We start from the raw sequence: 17,913 nt of genomic DNA on the forward strand, positions 1-17,913 counted from the left end.
TTGGTTTTTCGAGACAGGGTTTCTCTGTGTAGCTTTGCGCCTTTCCTGGAACTCACTTGGTAGCCCAGGCTGGCCTCGAACTCACAGAGATCTGCCTGCCTCTGCCTCCCGAGTGCTGGGATTAAAGGCGTGTGCCACCATCGCCTGGCTTTTTTTTTTTTTTGGTTTATAGACTACAGACTCTTAATGACTTTCAAAGATTATTTGGAGATATTTCTCATCTACGAACTATTGTTGGGATAAAAAATGATGAACTGACTAATTTGTTCAAAACCTTAGGTGTCAAGGACTTAAATAGTCCAAGAGAATTATCCCCTCTACCTGAGAAAGAATTGGCCTTGGTAGAAAAGAAAGTACATGAAGGGCATGTGGATCGTATTGATCCAAAGCTGGATTGCATTTTTGTTATTTTACCTTCTAGGCGTTCTCCTACTGGAATAATAATGCAGAGGGAAGATATTATATTGGAATGGATATTTTACCAAGGAAACCAAATAAAAAATTAAAAACTTATGTGGAAAAACTCTCTGACTTGATTTGGAAAGGAATATTGAGACTTCGTCAATTAGCAGGAATAGACCCAGCAGAAATTGTCACACCTTTAACTGAGGAGGATACTGAAAAATTATGGATAGAAAGTGAACCTTTGCAAAGAGCTTGCAGTAAATTTTAAGGAGAAATTAACAGCAAATATCCCAAAAGCGATAGAATTGATCTTATAAAGAGAGCTGATTGGATCTTGACTCGAATTGTGTGGAAAAAAACCATATCTGGAGTTCCTACATTTTATACAGATGCCAACAAAGAAGGAAAGGCAGGTTACAAATCAGAAAATTTAAGTAAAGTGGTTCAAAGTCCTTATAATTCAGTTCAAAAATCAGTATTATATGCTATTCTGTTGGTATTAATGGATTTTTCAGAACCTCTTAACATAGTAACTGACTCTCAGTATGCTGAAAGAGTTGTATTACATATTGAGACTGCAGAATTCATCCCTGATGCTTCAGACTTAACTTCACTATTTATTCAATTATAAGATACAATCAGGAAAAGGTATCATCCTTTATATATAACTCACATTTGATCCCATACTGGTCTGCCTGGACCTCTAACACAAGGGAATGATGAGATTGATAAATTGTTGATAGGAAATTTGCTGGAAGCCTCAGAATTTAAAAAAAAAAAACATCATGTCAATAGTAAAGGTTTAAAAAAGGATTTTTTTACAACCCAGCAACAAGCCAAAGAAATAGTAAAGAAATGTCCTACTTGTTCCTTCTACAATCAAACGCCCTTACCAGCAGGATGTAACCCAAAGGGTACTCAGAGGAATGAAATCTGGCAGATGGACATGTTTCACTTTGCAGAATTTGGAAAATTGAAATATGTACACCACACCATCGATACTTATTCAGGATTTCAATGGGCAACTGCTTTGAGTTCTGAAAAAGCTGATTCTGTAATCACTCATTTGCTAGAAGGTATGGCCATCATGGGTATACCTGCACAATTCGAAACTGAAATGCTCCATCATATGTCTCTGTTAAAATGAAACAGTTTTTTTCTTATTATAATATAAAGCATATTACAGGTATACCACATAATCATACATGTCAAGCAGTTATAGAAAGATCAAACAGAACTCTAAAGGATATGATAAATAAACAGAAATGGGTAACAAACCCCCCCCCAGAAATAGACTGCATAATGCTCTAATAACTTTGAATTTTCGAATTCCAATGAGAAAGGAACAACAGCTGCAGAGAGACATTGGATAATAGAAAAAAACTACAGAATTAAATCAGCCTATATACTTTAAGGATGTGCTGACCTCAGAAAGGAAACTAGGGTATGTATTACATTGGGGACGAGGTTTTGCTTTTGTTTCTATAGGAGAAGATAAGCTGCGGGTACCATCCAAATTGATAAAGGTTCGATTTGAACAAGAGAGACCTCTTAATTAGAGGAGGCGATAGTTCATCAACCAGCATGAGCATCCAATTTAAACTAACTTGTACCAGTAACACATGCCTTTTCATTTAATCAGAAAATAACTTGCCAAAAAGGAACATCCCCAAAATTAGACTTGGGGAAAATTTTTTGTTTTTGTCTTTTAGGAGAATGAAGGTTAAGGAATCTGAAGAACACTGCACAAATGAGACAACTGAAGAAAAGGGACAAATCATCTATCCCAGGAAACAGAGTGAAACGGCATATGGGTATATATTATCTAAAAAATTTCATGTCTTCCTAAATGTTTGTTTCTGCTTTTCTCTAAAGATTTAACACTATTGGTTTTCTTTTTTTTTTTTTTTTTCTTCCCCGAATATAAGAGTTTATTAGAGATAAAGGGACAGAGTGCACAGGCCTGTGGGAGAGACACATGCGTGGAGAAGAGAGGAGAGAAGAGAGAACCGGGATATGGTGCTCCGCTTTAAAAACTGGCTGGGGGCGTGGCCAGGTCTCGTCACTACTCCATGCGTGTGCGTAGATCACATGGTCACGTTGTGCGCTTACGTAGCCATGTAACGTCACGGATTCTGGTCACACGAGATGCCTTGGCTGGAACTTGCTAGGCGGACGTGTCCGGCCTGACCGGAATTGGCTAGGTGGAAGTGTCCGCCTGGTAAATGCGACCGTGGGGGCGGGGGGCATGTTGTGAACCCTTCATTCCCGACTCTTTTATTTTTTAAAAAAAGAAAAAATTGTGGTTGACTGGGTACGGGGGTGACGTTTCTCTCAAAGACTGCTTCCAGCTGAATAGTGGGCATTGGTTGGCTCTTGGGGGGGTGAGGGGTATCTTGTGAAGTCCGGGGATGATGGTGGAGGTCCTGGAACAACGTTCTGCCGTCTCCTGGTTCTGCGGCTGTCCATCTGTGCTGCTGCTGGGGACCTCCTGTGCTGTGGCTGGGGACCTCCCGTTTAACAAGATACTGTTGACATAGAGAGAGCTTAGAGAGAAAGAATCATTATTATTTTATTTTGGAGTTGGCATTTGTCTGAGGTAGATTTGGCCTGCCCAGATAGAGGCATGTGACATTTACCTGAGGTAGATCTGGTCTTAGTACTCTGCTTAATTTCTATCTGAGACAAGCCTCATTAGAGGTAGTTCATTTAAGGCACCTGTTTTCCTTAGGCAAGCCTTGCTGGAGGTAGTTTATTTAAGGCACCTGTTTCCCTTATTAGGTTAGCACTTAGGAAACACAGGTGATCAGTTGCTGAGTATTGAACAATGATAAATTGTTGTATTACATTATTCCTTACCACCTGGATATTTTTTGATGGTCCTTTTGCCTCCGGCTCTGTGTGGCCCTGGTTGGAAAAGGAAGGGGTGATACCTTATTCCTCTGGAATTGGCGACAAAGCAGTGGATCCTGATGTCCTCTGGAGCTTGAGAGTGAGAGGCCCTGTTTGTTTCACTGTATATGAAGAGAGATTTTTCTGGGATGGAGGTGAGATAAAAGGTTTTAGGTGAGACAGGTGGACCCAGTGAGGAAAGCCCTCGAGTTTAGCAGCTGTGGGAGTTACAAGAATTACTTTGAAGGGTCCCTGCCACTTAGGGGAAAGAGGTGAAGGGCGCTGACCTGGAGGAGAGAGAAGAACCTGATCCCCAATGTGTATTGGAGATGGGCAAGGATTGTCACACGGCTGAGGCAGTGAACAGTCCACATAGCTCCATAGAATAGACCTTAGGTGACATAAAAGGGAGTTAACAGGCTATGTGGAACATTTGGAGGCTTGGAAAAAAGACCTGGTGTTAGAACTGGTCTGAGGAGATATCTTGGAAAAAAGACCTGGTGTTAGAACTAGTCTGAGGAGATATTTAACTTTTCCTGATGGTGGGCATATGGGTAAAATCGAGCTGTAGCCCTGGGGAGGTGGGAAGCCTCCAGCATAGCCATTATATGGCCTGAGTTAGACACGGATCCTCCTTTTGCTGTGAGAAGTCCACGCTCCCTCCAAATAGCAGCATGGGACAGGAGGATATGAAAAGCATATTTGGAGTCTTTAGAGTTAGTGGCTAGGAGAAGAAGTAAGAGAGCTGCTGGAGTGTCTGGGAGGAGGCAAATGTGTGGAGTGAAAAGAAATGGACGCTCCTACCTTAGCTAGGAGATCCTTCCCCATTAAAGGTACAGGGCAACTTAGCACCACTAAGAATGTATGTGTGAGAGGGATGCCTCTGAAAATACAATTAAATGGCAGTGTCTGCTGAGGTAGATAAGGCTGTCCCCCAACCCCGACGATAAAGGAGGTGGCATCCCAAAACTCCCAGGGCTGAGTCAATGGCTCTGGTGTCCAGAAGGAAAGAAACAGATCGCTTCCCTGCTGCGTTCTGGGTTCCCTGCCATGTCTGTAGCCCAGCCTAGGTCTGTTGGAGGTCTTAGCTTGATGTACCCATGCATCTTGGTGCCTGGGGGCAGTCAGCTGACTCTGTCTTTCTAGGCGGCACTTTTAACAAGGCTGTTGATGGCCTGGCAGGGCATTCGGTAGCCCGTGGCCTTTTCCTCACTTAAAACAGGGACCCAACAGTATTTGGAAGTCAGCGAGTGCCAGCACTTGGTAATTTTGTTTTTGGGCTTTTATCTCTTCCCTGGCACACCTTAAATGCCACAGGTGACTCTTTTGCCTGTGGGGTCAGGAGCCTTGCTCTCCAGATGCTTAAGTTTTAGTCAGGTAGGTCTGGGGAACAAGAGACAGATTTTCGTATTTATCCTGAACTATTTACTGGTTTTAGGGCAGCCTTACGGAGGTCTGTCAGGAGACAGGTAATAAACCTATCTCTGGCTAGACAGCCACTCTGGGTGTTATAGTCCCAGTGTGGCTCTCGGTCAGGATGTGAAAGGTTAGTTTGATGAATTTCGTCTGCGTGAATCCTAGCCTGCTCCCATACCCACCTGCGCTCCTCAGAAAGTCATGAAAGGTGAGACTATAAGATTGAGTTATATATTGAAACTGTTTAATAAAGGAAGCAGAATTAGACGTATAAGAACCCAGCTTACTTTTTATCTGAGAGAGTGGATGGAACATGAATTTTAATTATTGGTTCCTTAGCAAGATCTATAGTCAGAGATTCCGGAGTCAGAGAATCCTCTGGTTTATGTATAGCTAGGAGCATATGAGCAGGAGAGAAGGAAACGGTTTAGCGTTGAGAGAGAAGAAAGCAACTCTTTCCATTTGCCTGAACGCCAACAGTGATTGGATAGCTCCCGTGAAATATCGGGATCCAAGGAGCCGCTTGGCGGCCCTTTTTGTTATTCTCTAAAGCATACTTTGGCCACTTTTTTGAACATAAACAAGTTAGCTTAGAAATCTTTACGTAAGGCATTAAACTGAGAGGTTTCAAAGCTTCAACAAGACAGCCTAATGGAGAGGAAGGACTAACAGGGTTGGAAGCCTTGTTTCCCATGTCTGCAGCAGAGGCAGAAAAATAAAAAATAAACGTGATCCGGAGCCAAGGCCCCAGGTGTCCCCAAGGCCAAGGGCGGATACCGGGCGCAGGCTGCTCCTTGACTCATCAGCCACAGAAGCAGGGGCCCCCTCCACGGTGAGGAAAGGATTCCCTGGGAATCCAGACAGCATTTGCCCCTTCATCAAGGAGATGGACGTGCCAGCCTCACGTGGCTCCCAGGATGCACCAATGGTGGTGGCCCAAACTTGAGAAATATCTCAGGCTGCAGACGTGGGAGATGGCTAGAAAAGTTAGGCCTGCGATAGGGGCCGACCGTAGCCAATGAAGACCGTGGTTGGGGGGTTCCCCTGGTCTCAAGAACATGTGTGAGGCGCCGGACAATCAACGGTCATTCTCACAGATTCAGGAAACCGTTTACGCTGGCCGAAAAATGGGGGGACTCACCAATCGAAGAAAGCGGTGTTGCATGCAATTTGGATGCGATTCAGGCGAATGGAAAGCAGTCTGTCGAGTACAGAGCAGATTCCCCGGTTTGCGGGCTGCCAGGCGCAAAGCTCCCAGGAGCGACCGCTCGGTTTTGGCACCAAAATGTTAGTTATTTAGCTGCGTTGTGTTCTTACCCTGCAAGGAAGTGTCACGAAACATGACAGAATCCGCATATAAGAGTTTATTAGAGATAAAGGGACAGAGTGCACAGGCCTGTGGGAGAGACACGTTTGTGGAGAAGAGAGGAGAGAAGAGAGCTGGTCTTCTAATAGTCCCAGTTCAATTAAAATTTAAAGCTGACTTTGGAGTTGGAGATGGCTCTCTCCTTCTCTAAACTCAAGCATGTTGTTAAAAGGAAAATGCAAACTCCCTGTATCATGCCAGAATAAAAGAGCCATCTTCTGCTATGGGACAGGACAAAAGCCAAATTAATTAAGGGACTATTCCATTACTAATCTCAACTCTTTGATTCTATTCTGATTCTTTAACTATGAATTTTATATCAAAATTTATAAGAATAATATATATTTATATTTTAAACTTTGTTAATATATGAATGGTCATATAGAGTACTAATTAATTCTAGAAAAAAGGCTTCAATTAGCTACATATATATGTCTTTGTGTTCGAGTCTCTTATCAGTTTTCTGCAGGAAATCAAGGCCAGGCTTAACATCAACTGAAGTCTCCAGGAAGAAGATGGGGTCCCACAACAACAACAATTCCACGTGGACAATAATAATATCATTAAGCTGACAAACATCATCTACAGATCAGCTTTGAACTACAAGGTGCTCAGAGCAATTTTGAGATGACTAGCTGAGATGATCCAGTCTCAAAGACTACTTAAATAAGGACTTGAGATAAACCCTGAACTTTGGCATTATACACAGACTGGATAATGAAGGATATAGTTACCTTTCCTAGAATTTGACAATTAACCTAAAATTTTTCTTTCAGGATAATGATAACTTGGCCCATACCCAGCAGGAAGCAATTTTAAGAATACGATGCCCACATTCCCAAAGAGGTGGTGTGGGGCGGGTGGTTTTTTTCATCTTTTTAATAGGTTTTGGGTCTGGAATAATTTTCATTGTTTAGGGGGGTTGGTTACAAGTTGTTGTCAAGGGTTAGGAAAAAGGCTAAGCAAAGGAGATTAGATTTAAGGTTCTTGTTTAAAAAAAAAAGAAAGAAAGAAAAGAAAAGAAAAAAAGACAATTACTAGTTTTAAATACTTTACATTGGATTGGATTGCTTTATATTGTATACAGATTTGAAATTGATATTGTTAGAAAATGCTATATGTATATTTCTAATTATATTTATACCATTCACTTAACAATGTAATGAAATTTTCTGATCCTTGAATGTTATTATTACCAACTATTAGGATATAAAGAAATGAAAGTTAGTAGTTAGATATTACAATAGAATTTGTAGTCATATTAGATATGTTTTAAAAATTGATCAGAGATATTTAAACAGGTCATCTTCAAACCCTTCAGAGATCTACAGAATATGGCATTTAAAATGTTTTAATAGCTTAGAAATTTTTCTTTTTTGATACATGTCGGCTCCTGGCAGGACCAATCTACTTCAGAGATAATATGGGCATTGAAGAAACTGCATATGGAGTTAACTTTCATTGTGGCAAAAGTTAGCCACTGGACAACAAATTATCCTCGAATCAACAGGACAAAATGGACAGACAGAACATGAAACAAAGGACTACTGATTCTTGCCAAAACAAGTGTGGTTATGGCTTTATCAAAAGGCATCTTCTGAGGCCAGGACAATATGACCCCATCCCTGAAGTGGCCTTTGCAATCTGGAAAAGGTACAGTGCCCTTTTTTTCTAAGGCAGCTGAACAGGCAGAGGGCCGATGGCTTCTGTTGTGCAATGGAACAGCAGCTGAAAGCTCATGCCTCTCAATAGTAGACTGGCATTTAATAGAGGGATGTGGAGAAGAAGGGGATGCTGAGATGAAGCCATATATACACAGCCAAGAAGAATGGACAGCTGAATTAAAAAACCATCAACAATTTGCAGAATTTAAAATCCTGAATTATGACAGGACACTAGTAGAATTCAGGTGTTTCTGGTACATGGACTGCTCTCACCCAATGTGAGGTTGAACTGTTGACCTTGTGTACATCTTACTTCACAAATGAGTCTGTCAGATATGCTAAGCCTATAGGCTGAAGATGATGCCCCAACACTGCGGAGAAACCTCAGGTGACTGCCCAGGCAGCTGGCTGTTTCTGTCAACACAAATTTTTTGGAAGTTGCTTGTATGCATTTCCTGTTTTTATTTTTGTTAGCTAATATTATTTCGTTCTTGGGGCTCTGAGGGAGTTGAAGATTAGTTAGTTATAGTTGAAGATTAATTAGGATAGAAAGTAAATTAGATACATTTTGGACTTACCAAAATAGGATAGATAATGGAATTATTTTCTCTGATTTGTCAAATACAAATGACCTAGACATTGTTTAGGTATTTATTACTTGTATATATTGTATATAGTTATTGCACTTTTGTATATAGTTTTTCTTATGTTAGTTATAAACTTTTGCTTTTTTTTCTTTTTATTAAAATAGAAAAGGGGAAATGTGGTGGTATTCTAATTGTACTGAAATGTGATTTTGATTGTATGTTAATAAATAAAGTTGCCCGGTGCTCAAAGCTATTAGAATCATAGCAAGAGTGTGGAGGTGGTGGCACATGCCTTTAATCCCAGCACTTGGTAGAAGAGCTATGTAGATCTCTGTGTGTTCACGGATACAGCCAGCATTGGAGACATATGCCTTTAAGACCTGGGGGGCTGTACATACAGACATTGATGAGGCAGTCACATATTTGTGTTTACAACCAATGAGAAGGCAGAACAAAAAGACTATGAAAAGACATACACACAGGAAATAGGTCTCTTTTGGAGAGCTAGGATCACCACAGGAGGAAGGGTGAGATTTTAGCTCTGAGCTCTGACCTCTTGGCTTTCTCTTTTACATTGGTTCTGTGTTTCTTATTTAGTAAGACGGTTGGTTACACCTACAATAGGTGCCATTTTTTTCTGTGCCAAAAGACACTCCTATAGTTCTTTTGTAGCCTAACTTAAAGGAGTTCCAATTAGGAGAATTGAGACTGATGAGTCAATATTCAGTGCAAATCTGGATTCCCTATACATTGGACAAATGGCCATTGCTGTTGTAGGATAATCTTTTTGTACACTGTGAAGATGTGTCTCTGTTGACGCATCTTCTGATTGGTTTAATAAAGAGCTGAATGTCTAATACCAAGGCAGGTGAGGATACACGGGACTTCCTGGCAGAGATAGGAATTCTGGGAATAATCTGATGCATATGGGATTTGTCATCAAGATGCAGAGGAAGTCAGATATATAGTATAAAGGAGAAGTTATGAACCATGTAGCAGAAGATAAATGAATATTAATGGGTTAATAAAAGTTTTAAGAGCTTGTTGCGAACAAGCCTAAGCTAAGGCCAAGCTTTCATACTTAATAATAAGTCTGTGTGTCTTTATTTGGGAACTGTAGCTCCAAAGCAAGTCTGACACATTTGGTGACCAACATCAGGCACGTGTATCCAGGCATAGAGAAGCTGATGTGCTACCCAGAGGAAGACTAGATAGAGATTCCTGCCTCAGCTCAGGCTCAGCAACTTCCCAGAGCTGGGGTGGATAGATGTAGTAGGCATGAAGCTTGGCTCTCACCAGCCCAATGGGGGTAAAGCCAGCCACCAATGCCATGTGCTAAACAGAGCACCAAACGGATTCTGCAGATGCTCAGAAGGGCTTTGCAACACTTTTCCGACATTTTCCCAGAACCACAGCACACAGAAAGCCAGGTCTTGATAGACAAAAATCTCTGAACAGTTACAGTATACTTGAAACTGTGTTTAGGTGCTAATAAAAATAAAGAAGAAAATGAGTATAAAAAGTTATAGGAAAAATAGTTTTAAAACAATAAAGTCTTTAAAAAGAGAATAAATTAATATAAAAAGAACAAATGAGATAAAGATGGGAAATATCAACACAAAGTATCTGGATCCTACATAGTGCTTTATTAACTAATTTTTTAACTGCTAATGAACAAAAACCAACAGTTGCTGATAGATATTGGATAGTAGAAAAAAAGAAACTACTAAATCAAATCATCCAATATATTTTAAGAACATCTTAAATTCAGAATGGAAGCCAGGAAGTGTGTTCCATTAGGGGAGAGGTCATACCTTTGTTTCAACAGGAAATTAAAAACTATGGATTTCTTCAAAATTAATAAATACTAGATTTGATTGGGGGAGATCTCCTGAAAATCTTGGGTTCAGACATAAAAAATGTTTATCATTGTTTAGGGGGGGCTAGTTGAAAGTTGTAATTGGTCATGGTCAGTGAGGAAGCTAAACAAAGGAGATTAGATTAAGGGATTTCTTTCTTTCTCTTTATTTTCTCATCTGTCTTTCTCTTTTATTTAATGTTAAAGAATAGGGGTGTAGGATGAAAAGAAAGTAAAGGGGGGGTATAGGAATGATAGGATAAAAGGGTAGATTACTGAATTAACTAAGAATCAACTATTAGTCTCAAATATTTCACATTAGTATGGATTGTTGTATATTGACACAAACTTAAGATTATTTTTATTATAACATACTGTATATATGTTTCTAATTTTGTTTAAGGTATTGTACCTATACAGCTCATTTAAAAATGTAATATAAAGTTCTAGTCCTTGAAAGCTATTATTAGAAACTGTTTAGAGTAATTGAGAAATGCAGGTTAGTGGTCAGTCATCTGTAACAATCAAAATTATAGTCATGTTAGGTAGTTTTTATAATGTTAAACATATATATTTTAGATGATAGGTGGTCTTCAAACACTTTAGAGATCTACAGAATAAGGAATTTAATAACATAAATTTTTTCATGACAGTGAGATATATCTGTTCCTGGCACCATCAAACTACTTCAGTGATGATGTGCATCAAAGAACCTCCATATGGAATTTACTTTCAATGTGGTAAGTCTAGTCACTGGGAAAAAAACTGCCCTTGCCTCAACTACTGACAGTGTGCTGTGCAAATTGGACAAGTAGGACACAAAAAAGTTGACTCCTGAGCTTTGCCAAGACAAAGTTGGGCAGTCCTTCAAAATTCTTGCTTCACAGAAAACTCCGTCAGATATTCTAGGCCTCTAAGCCAAAAATGGATGTTCTAACATTGCAGAGAAACTATGGGTGACTGTCTAGGCAGCCAGCTCATTTCTATAGTTTTAGAAATTGCTTGCTTTGCACTACCTGTTTACTCAGGTAATATTTTATCCTTCTCAGGTCTCTGATAGGGGTGAAGAGTAAATTAGTTATATTCTTACAGTTTCCTTTGTTACCAAATTCAGAAAAGAAATTGTCAAGGGAGATATAAAGTTTCTGAAGGCTGAGAAACATAAAAGCTTAAGTTGTTTAAGAAAATGTTTTTAGGTCTAAAAGGATATTTTTAGGCTGGTAATACAAGTTATGATAGAAAGTGGTTTAGATACAAAACTTTGGACTTACCAAGATAGAATAAATAATAGAGTACTTTTTCCAGAGTTGTCAAATACAAATGGACTGGACATTGTGAATGTAATTTTTACCTGATAATTGTTCTTATTGCATATAGTTTTACTGTGTTAGAGTTAAAGCCTTTCCTTTTTATTGAGACAAAAGGGGGAAATGTAGGGCAATCTTTTTGTATACTGTGAAGATGTGTTTCTTCCAAGGAACCTTCTGATTTGTTTAATAAAGAGCTGAACAGCCAATAGCTAGGCAGGAGAGGAAAGGTGGGACTTCTTGACAGAAATAGGAATTCTGGGAAGAATCTGAGTCATGGAGGATTCACCAGGAACATGTGGAGGAAGCCAAATGTATAATATGGAGGAGAGGTAACGAGCCATGTAGCAGAACACAGATTAATATAAACAGGCTAATTCAAGTTTTAAGAGCTAGTTGGGAGCAAGCCTAAGCTAACACCAATATTTCATACTTAATAATAAGCCTCTATGTTTTTATTTGGGATCTGGCTGTCCAAAGAAAGTCTGACTACACACTGCTGACACAAATTTAGAACTTTTGAATATCTAAACTGGTTTATATAACCCCATAAGACAGAATGGTAACATGGTCGGAGACCTCTCTACTGCTGTGGAATAATATTTTTGTACATTGTAAATATGTATTGCTCTCGTTGCTAATTAAAAGCTAATTGGCTGATAGCTAGGCAGGAAGAGATTGGACAAGACAGCCTGAGACAGACAGAATGCTGAAATGAGGAAGGGTTTAGTCAGAAGAGTTGACAGCACACACAGAGGGAGCAAGATATGCTGGAAGACAGGTAAAGCTATGAGCCACATGGCAATACACAAATTAATAAATATGGGTTAATTTAAATTGTAAGAGCTATTTAGTAATTAGCCTGAGCTATCATCCAAACATTTATAATTAATATTGATCTCTCTATTGGTTACTTGTGAGCAGATGCTGGGACAAGAAAACTCCGAACAAATGGCACCCAAATATTCAGGAACTATATCCACATAAAATCTGAGACAGTTTAAAAAAGGATTCTAGAAACTAGACATCAAAATACCAAATAAATCAATTAAAAATAGGGTAAAGAGCTAAACAGAATTCTCAACATAAGAATCTTAAATGGCTGAAAGACATTTAAGGAATTGCTCAACATCCTTAGCTCTCACAGAAATGAAAAGGACTCTGAGGTACCATCTTACACCTTTAGAATGGCTAAAATAAAAAATGCTAACAACAGCATATGTTGGAGAGAATGTGGAGTAAGAGGAACACTCCTCTACTGCTGGTGGGAGTATAAACTTGTACAGCCACTCTAGAAATTAGTATGGGAGTTTATCAGAAATTGGGAATCAACCTACCTCAAGACCCAGCAATACTACTATTGGGCATACACCCAAAAGATGCTCAATCATACCACAAGGACACTTGCTCAACCATGTTCATAGGAGCATTATTTGTAATAGCTAGAACCTGGAAACAACCTAGATGACCCTCAACCAAAGAATGGGTAAGGAAAATACGGTACATTTACACAATGGAGTATTACTCAGAGGTAAAAAACGATGATATCATGAAATTTGTAGGCAAATGGATAAAACTATGAAGAATAATCCTGAGTGAGGTAACTGAGACTCAGAAAGACAAACACAGTATGTACTCACTCTTAAATGGATGTTAGATGCAAAACAAAGGATAGCCAGGCTATAATCCACAACCCCAGAGAAACTAGGTAAAAAGGATCACCCTAAGAGGAACACAATGGAGGGCCCCAGGAAGGGAAAATAGTTAAGTTGTCCTGGGTAAACTGGGAGTGGGTATAGAAGGGAAGGGGTGGGGGATGGGGACAGGATGGACTGAGATGGCTGAGTGGAGGGAGTGACAGTGAGGGAGAACAATGAAAGAGACATCTTGGTAGAGGGAAACTTTAGGGGTTTAGGGATAAACCTGGTGCTGTGGAAATCCCCAGGAAGCCACAAGGGTGATACTAAGACTCCCAGCAATAATGAAGAGGGTTTCTGAATTTACCTTCCCCTTTAATCAGATTAGTGAGTATCCTAAATGTCATCATAGAACCTACATCTAAACTGATGGAAGCAGATGCAGTGATTCACAACCAATCACTGGGCTGAACTCCGTTGAAGAGAGGGAGGAGGGATCACAGGAGTGAGGTTAAGATCATGATGGGGAAAACCACAGAGACAGCTGACTCAAGCTGGTGGGAGCTCATGGACTCTGGCCTCTCAGCTGGGGAACATGCATGGAATTGAACTAGGCGCTCTGAATTTGGGTGACAGTTACGTGGCTAGATCTGTTTGGGGAGCCCCTGGCAGTGGGAGCAGGACTTACACCAGATACATGAAATGGCTTTTTGGAACACGTTTCTTAGGGTGGGATACCCTACTCAGTCTTTACACAGGGGGAAGGGCTTGGTCCTCTCTCAACTTAGCATGCCATATTTTGTCGACTCCCCAAGGGAGGCCTTACCCTCTCTGAGAAGTGGGTTGGGGATGGAATTGGGGAAGTGGGGGGCAGTAGAGGAGGAAGGAGGATGAAATGGGATTGGTATGTAAAATGAAAAAAAAAAAACAACTCTTAAAAAAAAGGATTCTAATCACACATAGTTGCCAGCCAGAGCCTTGAGAAAAACTAAAGTGAACTGGGAAATTGTAGTCAGAAGTTTCTGTTCAACCCATCATTTCCCAAGTAATGTCTCACATGATGGTAGGATGGATTCTCTTGCCTGGTGGAGGATCTTAGAGTCTTAACCTATATCCTAAATATCTCAAACAACAGAGAGGCAACAATAGCAGTTACTCTGTCCTCAATGTCTTCTTAATTGATACATGAAGACACTATGAACAGGGAAACCTTGAACCTAAGCTACCACCTGACTGGTATGGGGCCTGCATGCTAATTCAATTGGCCATGTCCTTTACCTTGGCTTTCAATTCTTCCTCTTAGCATAACCAAGTCTAGTCACCCACATTCTCTGATTAAAAGAGGCTTCTTGATACTCTGTCATCAAAGTCACAAACTTTGAAAAGTTATTCAGAATATCTAAGCAGTATTGTTGACTATTTTGCATTTGTAGAATCAACAAATGATTCTATTAAGTGATATCCTAAGCCATCATATTCTTCAGCAGGAGATGGCTTGGGTGAGGAAGATTCTCTTCTACTTGGGCTCACCTGTGATGCTTTGAGAATATAATCTAGTCTCTACACACAGAGAGAACTCTAGGACCAGTGCCTGCACTCTTCCCTTAAAGCCTACAAGAAGTATATAGGCTTTGGCAGTGAGGCTTTTAGATGTTTTCTAAGAAATTCCAAAAGCTAGTATTTGCTAAAGTTCATCTAATTTGCTTATCTTGCTTTATAAATTATGCCTCTAAACAATCAATCTAGCTTTAAGTATAATGATATTAATAAATATGCTTACTGATGTCAGGATGTGATGGGCTGGTGATTTGTCCATTAACAGAAGAAATAAAGAATTGGCTTTAGCCTTCTTTGTTAATTCAATCTGTGTTACATGTAAATTATTTATTACAGATTTGAAATGACTTACTTTCTTCATCTTTCTTTTGTTGGTTGAACATATGGAATAAAAACATGGTAAAGAAAAACTTTAAATATTCTGTTAATAGGATTATTTTAGAAAAACATTCTGGTTGTTCAGTATAAACTTTGTAAAATAAATCATTTACTCTCAACATGGTTGTTACTGACTCATGTAGTAATTTTGAGTGTTTTGGAGTGTTCTAGAGAAGTGCCCTTGAGGAGTGAGTAAGTCATTCACCATCTTTGGCATTACACTTTTTTTTGAATTGGATATAGAAAACAAAAAAATTGTTTCTTTTTGGGGAATACAACTTAAAATTAAATAGTCTTTTTACATAGCCGGATAACATAAAATATATTTACTGTGTAGTCTTAGAATTTAAGTATAATAACCCAATGTTAACAAAATATGTATTGTCATGTTTTAAATTATTAGACATGGTGATTTAAGGCAATACTCCAAATTTTTAGAATTTTGGAGTGATATCCCCCTCTCTGCTCACCAGGAGCCTTACAGTTTTGTCTGTGAGCTCAGAATTGTGGCACATGGCTCTTTGTGTAGATTCTATAGGTGAGTCCAGCTCCTCATTATTAGGTAGAGGCAAGGTTTCCCACTGTCTTTTTCATCCCAGTCTAGTTCCTTTTTCTGCAATTGTGTCTGACCCTCTCTGCAGAATATTCCCCACAATAGGGAACAGTCCCTAACAGTATAAGAACATTGTCTTAGGAAAATGGTCAGACTTGAGGCTTTAAAGTAACCTTCTGAAGATTTATTTTATAGATGAACATTTTAGATAAGGAAATTCAACTGGAAGAAATGAGCAATCTCTGAAATGAGTTTTACAAATAATAATAAGTAACAGAAATTACTGAAGCTCCCTGAGTTCTATTTGCAGCATTCTTGTAGGAGTCCAATTCACTGCTGTTACTTAGAGTTCTACATTAATTTTCAGAAATGTTTCATCTATAACAAAGAAAGAATAGTCTTACTTTCAGTAAATACTTCATATTTCCATTTCAGTTGAAAAGAAGTAGAATGGAAACACAGTTCCTAAAAAAAATGTAAGCTGAAAATAAGTAAGTTCTTGATGTTCAGTAGAAATGGCAGCTCAGATGGAAAGCAAAATTTTTGTTTATATCCAACATCAAATTTTATCTGAAAAATTACTGGAGAAGTAATGAAAAATTTCCTCCAGAAGTCATGAAAAGACTGACTAAAGGAGTTTTCAAATTCTGCTGTGGAGACACACCCTTTAGTGCCTGTTTCAAAAAATACATGGTAATCACCTTGGCTATATTTTGTTAGCCTAATGTCATGTCACATAGTTTGACAACATTGTGTAATACTGCAAGGAAGATTCATTTAGAGAAGGTAGAAGAGTTATATTCTTGTTATACAGCGTACAGAAATGAAGGGGAATCACTATATTAAACGAATGCTTATGATTATGGATTAGGCATATTATCTATGCTTTAATGATAATTGTGATACAATGTGTGCACATGTTGAGTATCTGCACATAGAAGTGATTCATCCTCTTTTAAGTGTAAAAATTTCACATGCAACTAATAAGAGAAAAAGGTAAAATGATAACCTTAATCAGTTTTCCCAAAGTCAATAGTATTTAAAACAATGTAGCTTACCTTTCAAAGACATTTCAGATAAAATAGTTCATATAAAGATCATATAAGTTGATGAATACATAGTCATAAAATTGGTAAACACAAGAATATTCATGAACATAAAACAAGGGAATCTGGAATCCATGGCTGATGTGTAAAATTAAATTAAATTATAAACTTAAAAAAATAAAAGGAATATAAAAATGTATAAACTTGACAGTATTTTATGAAAAAGAGAATTTAGAATTTACTCTAAGTCAATAGTTCTCATTTTTATTAGACCCCAAACTCCCTTTATACATGAATTTCATTCATTCGTCCTTTGTTTATCTTGAAATGAAAAATCTAGATATCAAGAAAATGAGTATAACCCCTTAAATATGAAAGAAACAAATTAATAAAAATATAGCAATATTCAACCCAGTATATAAACCCTCAGAATAATTACAACAGAAGTGGGAGAGAAAGTTGATATGTCTTCCATGAATGAATGAGTGAATGAGTGAAGTGAATCCCTGTTATTTCATACAAAAACCTATAGCAGCTGTGACTGCAGACCTATGGGGACAGTGTAACTCAAACACTGAGCTACATTGTCAATGATGACATAATTTTCTGTAATGTGGGAAAAAAAATTGAGGAAGAAAAAGAGACAATTTGCACAATGCTTGAATTTCTGGAAATTCAATATACAGTAAAACTTTGCCAAAATTTCTTCATGTTTCTTGCTAAGTTAGATTCTAAGCTAAAGGAATTTGAATAAAAAGGGATTTAATCCATCTAGATGACTGGTGGACATTTACAAGTCATTCAAGAGGCACAAAAATTCTTTGGGGAGAAACAAAGGCCAAACACTAGGACAGGAAACAAATCCACTCCCAACACTGACTGTGTCTTGCCATTCTGCTCAAGGAAGCAGTCACATCTGAAAAGTCCTTTAAATGTCAGAGTGCTTCTTTAGAAGATCACCTCTCTTCTGGAGAACTGCTTTATGATCTGGAGTCCAGGGCTGGAAATAAAGCCATCTTTTTAATGATGGTGTGTACATGTGAGAATAGCTAACTTCCAGAGAAAGAGATGACACCAGTTCCAGGTGCATTATTATGGAAATGAGGGGTATGGGATATCCATACCAAGCTTTCTATCACGAGGGAGAAATGGGCATTAGCTTAAGCTGAGGGCATGGGTTAGATGTTTAAGAGGAGGAATTTAGATATCAAAAGAAAAATATGAAGACAGAGCCATCTTAAGTTGTT

The sequence above is a fragment of the Peromyscus leucopus genome, chromosome 6, assembly GCF_004664715.2.
Source record: "Peromyscus leucopus breed LL Stock chromosome 6, UCI_PerLeu_2.1, whole genome shotgun sequence".
NCBI lineage: Eukaryota > Metazoa > Chordata > Mammalia > Rodentia > Cricetidae > Peromyscus > Peromyscus leucopus.